Genomic DNA, 4,834 nt, shown 5'->3' on the forward strand with positions numbered 1-4,834 from the left:
CCCTGAGTGGCACCCGTGCCCCTGGGAGGTGACAAGCAGCGGGCTGCTGTGACACCCTCCTCGCCCCCACTGCCCCCGGTGGATGTTTCCCCGTCACGCCCCGATGCCCGGGCAGCTCCTGTGTGGAGAAGAGCAGCCAGAGCTCCCTCGTTTCATTGATTTGGGGTTTCTGCCCCAAATTGAGGGTAGTGATGCCCTCAGCAAGCTCCAACCCCCTCACCAAATACAGCAGGAGCATCCCCTGGGATTGGCAACCGAGCGCCACCGATGGGGCCACGGTTTGGGCGTGGTAGCCCCCTTCTTCATCTCCTGGCACCCTTCTGGATCCCCAGGGAACTGGTGTGAACATGTTCTCTGTCACAGAGACAGCCTGATCAACAAACCCTCCTCCTGCTACTACAACAAACGGCGTCGGGTGAGGCGTGCATTATGAATGGGATGGATCAAACCCATGGAAGCGAACTTGGAAGGCATCCCTGGACGAAGTGCTGTGGAGCCAAGGAACAGACAGGAGGCTTTGCATTTGTCTGGAGACGTCCCACAGACCCACATCTACCCCGGGCAGCCACCAAAACACTCCCAGCAGCAGCACCGGGGCAGTTGAGTCCCCTGGAGAGATTATTGGGAGACACAGAGGAGCAGCCTCCTCCCAAAACAGTTCAGCAATCCCATGGAAGACAGCCCCGAGAGGTCCAGTGTCAGGTATATCTCCACCACCTCTTCTCCAGGGAGAAACTGCAGCCTAAGAACTGTATCTTAGAATCATTTAGCTTGGAAAAGACCTTTAAGATCACAGAATCCAACCTTTAATCCAGCACTGCCATGTCACCTCTCAGCCAGTTTGCCATGATGGTGATGAGGGATGCTGGCAGAGATCACTACCCACATGGTCCCAGCTGGAGAGCCCAGCGCCCTGGTGAGCTGCTCCACAGCAAAGGGTGCAGAATCCTTTCATGAGACACCTCAGTCCTGATTTTAGGGCCTAAATAGGAAGAGAGAGATCCCTGAAGAGCTCATCTGCAGCAGCCAAGGAGGCTGCAGCCCCAGAGCATAGCTCAGAGCAGCACCAGCAGCTTCCCTCCCCCTGACATAAAACCCAGGCAGGGGTCAAGCTAAAGAGGGGGTCAACCTTCCCCCTCCATTAGAGCCCATGGCACACAGTCATGGCCAGGGTCAAACCAGCTAGGGGGGGAAGGATGAGCCAGAGGACTGAAACCAATCCTAGAATGGTTTGGGAAGGGCCAATGGAATGGGAAGGGACCATTCAAGGTCACCTAGTCCAACCCCCTGCAGGGAGCAGGGACATCCCCAGCTAGAGCAGGGTGCTTAGAGCTTGGTCTAACCTCACCAGGGATGGGGCATCCATCACCTCTCTGGGCAACCTGGGCCAGGGGCTCCCCACCCTCAGTGAAACAGCCCCTGGAGAAGAGACCACCCGTGGCAGCCAGAGCATCTCCCTAGCAAGAGAACAACAGAGTCCCTGTCCAACCTGGGCAGTTGCTCTGTGCAGTGTGACCACCTAATTTACAGAGCCAGGAGGTCACAGCCAGTCCCTGACATCCTCACCTTGGGATTCCCCCGAGCTGCAGCCTCGCAGGGTCAAGTGGCTTCCCAGACAAAGCTGAATTCTTCAGCTCCTCACAGCTCTGCTGGGGTGAGGAGCCCTCTGGTGCCTCGCTGCCAGCTGGAGTGGGCTGATGCTGAGGCAGCCAGCTGTGGCCAGATGTGTGCCCAGCTCCAGGCTGGGCTGCCAACACGGCCCTGGAGTGCTCACGCCATGGCTTGTACTGGCAGGTTCAGGGAAGAGAGAACTACTGGTGGTCCCAAAGAAATGATGTCTCACTTGGAAAGTCCCCTGCTGAAGGCAGGTTGGGCTGGGACAGTGTTTAAGAGAAGTCTCTCACCTACAGGTAGCAAGAAGCTTGGGCCAGACTCTTGTCAGTGGGACCAAATGACAGGACAAGGGGCAATGGGCACGAACTGGAACCCAAGAAGAGAAATTTCTTTGGTGTGAGGGTGGCAGAGGCTGGAGCAGCTGCCCAGAGAGGCTGTGGAGTCTCCTGCTCTGGAGAGATTCCAAACCCACCTGGATGTGACCCTGGGCACCCTGCTGTGGGTGAGCTGCTGGAGCAGAGGGGTTGGATGAGATGATCTCCAGAGGTCACTTCCAACCCCACCACGTGGGGCACTCACAAGAGCAACACTCTTGCTCCACATCAATCCAGAGTGTACCAGGTGCTGTCGTGTTGATCCCACAAGAGAAAAGGGGAAGAGGCATTTTCCTTTTTAAAAGCTTAGGTATCCATGGTCACAGGGATGGGATACTGTGGAGAACTTGGCTGCCAGACCACATCCGTGCCTCAAAGACAGGGACAGGGAGGTCCTTTGGTTTCAGGGTGGACATGATGCACTGGCTTATACCTGTGGTGAGCCCATTGGAGCTCACCCAGCAGCACATAGGAAACCCACTGCACTTGAAAGAAAGGCACCAGAAATAGTTGCACCCCAAAAGATGGAGTGAAATGGGACCCACAAACCATGATCAGTGCTGCTGATAAGACTAACAGACCCTGGACCAGAAAGCATAGGAGAGAGAGGTGAGCAGGGGACTCAAGAACATCCAAAGTGCCATGTGCCAGGGTAGGGGGAAGCCACCCAGGTCCCATAATGGCAATGCAGGGCATGGGGAATGCTGCAGAGATATCTGCTCCTCCCCACCAACAGATGTGCCTCTGCACTGCTGGCAGAACTCCTCTCCTCCCACAAGGTAACCAGCCTTGGTGTCAAGCCCCATGAAACCTCATCTCCCTGCTTGAAGGGCCACGCTCAGCACTTGGCTGCTGTGCACAGGGTGTGGCCACTCTTCCCACAGGGTCACCAGCCCAAAAACAAACGTGGAAGCAGACAGAAAACCAGGATGCAGCTCAAGGACAAGGCCACCAGTACAGAAATGATGCAGAAGCACAAGAGATCTCAAAAAAACTATCATCTTGGGGGATTTTTTTTTGTTTTGCATCAATTTTGTCCCCACAGGTCCCCAGCAGTGAGGGTCACTGAGTGCGTGGGTGCTGATCCTGCGAGGACCAAATGCTGCTAAAACCTCCCCACTGGGATCAACTGGCTGGTGCCACCAAGCCCCTCATCTAGCCCAGAAAACAAACACTCACAGCAGCCCAGAAAGTTGGAGGGCCAAGGGAAAGGAGAAGAGACACCTCCCCAGCAGCATCAGTCACTTGATAGCCCATCACTTCTCATCTCATCAGGCTCCTGCGATGCCACGTTGCATCAGGTTGTCACACCATGGGCTGTAATCCAAGGCTGATGCATGAGAAAACCTAATGCAAGCAGACACCATGGGGGGCTGCCAAGAACAGGTTTGGTTCCTTGGTTTCGGGTCTGCTGCGAGTTGAACTTGGCCAATGCCACGGGAGGAAGAGCAATGGAAAAATACCCCTTGCTCCAGGCAAATCTGCTGCTGCGCCAGCGAGTCGGGTGGTTGGAGAACTCTAGAAATAACATCACCTGTCTGCAGAGCTCCTGCCAGGTCTCCCTGTCTCCAAAGCCAAAGAAACAGGGAAAAAAATGATGCCAGAAATGGTTTGATGACCCTTCGACAATCCTAAACGGCAGCTGATTGGTGCAAAAAAAAAGAGAAAGAAAGGAAGGAATCGTTAGGTCTTTGCCTTGCAGAAGGCTGGGAGAGGCGTGGCTGAGGGGTGAAGGATCTGCCCCATCACACCAGCACCCACTGCCCACAAACTAGTGTTTGGGGTGGCCACTGAAGCCATCCCAGTGCTGCTTCCCACCTTGGTGAGAAGCACGGCGAGGAGGAAAACCTGCTGGTGTTGAGGGGCTGGATAGGCAAAAGGGGGTGTTGCCTGTAAACCCCTTCTTTAGCCAAGAGCTGAGCAGCAAGAGCAACTGGAAGAACCCAAAACGAGTCAGAAAGATCACATGCTGGGAAAGTAAACATGGGAGAAGTCTGAGGAGGAGAAGGTGGCAGAAAACCAACCTGGATGTGGAGTTGGAAGAAGTTTTTAGCTGAGCAAGAAGCAGCAAGGGGAGCTTGTCCTCCCCACGGCAGCTCTTGGCACACAAACTGCTCTCAGCAGCTGCCACACGTTTTCTGGGAGGGTTTTGTTTAGTCTGATTGTCACTCCTGGCTTGTAAAAGCTTCAATTGCTGCAGAATTCATCGGAGCACCAGTCCAAGACTGGAAAATATGGGTCAGGTTGTTTCTCCCCAGCCAGCAGCAACATCCTGGGTGAGCTCATCAACCAAACCCACCCGTCGAATCCCCCTCCACCAGCACCTCCTGGAAGAGGGCAAACCACCCTACAGGCAGGGTCAGGGCTGGCTGCTGGGCTCAAGATCTGTGGGGTTTGCACCAGACCTGTCCACATCTCAGCCAGCTTCACCCCAGACCCCTCAATGGCTCAAAGTCCTGCAAGCAGGAGAGGTCTGAAAAGCACAACAGTAAAACCATGGCTGGATTTTCAAAGGAGACCTTGGGAAAGTGACTCTGTGGTGACATCCAGCCAGTGTCACCAAGCCAGGCAGCACAGAAAGGCTTGTGGCTTTTCCAAATGAGAGCAGCCACCCTCCCCTGCCTGTGTGACTGGGACTGGGGAGCACATCTGTCTGCAGAACTCAATATTCAGCATGAGAGTGATCTTGTACAGATACACAGAATCCTTTGGGTTGGAAAAGACCTTTCAGAGCATCCAGTCCAACTGTGCCCCCAGCACCGCCAGGTCCCCACTGCCCCGTGTCCCTCACCCCACATCTCCACGGCTTGGGAACCCCTCCAGGGGTGGGGCATCCACCACTGACA

At 55.0% G+C, this 4,834-nt stretch overlaps 1 protein-coding gene across 1 annotated transcript in view; it reads right to left on the bottom strand.

Annotated features, from left to right (window-relative positions):
• The window catches only part of KSR2 (kinase suppressor of ras 2), a gene marked incomplete at both ends in the record, with an annotated part of 54,519 nt that overhangs the window by 34,685 nt on the left and 15,000 nt on the right, over positions 1–4,834 (bottom strand). The window lies entirely within an intron of this gene.

This window comes from Merops nubicus, unplaced genomic scaffold (assembly GCF_000691845.1).
Source record: "Merops nubicus isolate BGI_N331 unplaced genomic scaffold, ASM69184v1 scaffold7836, whole genome shotgun sequence".
Lineage (NCBI taxonomy): Eukaryota > Metazoa > Chordata > Aves > Coraciiformes > Meropidae > Merops > Merops nubicus.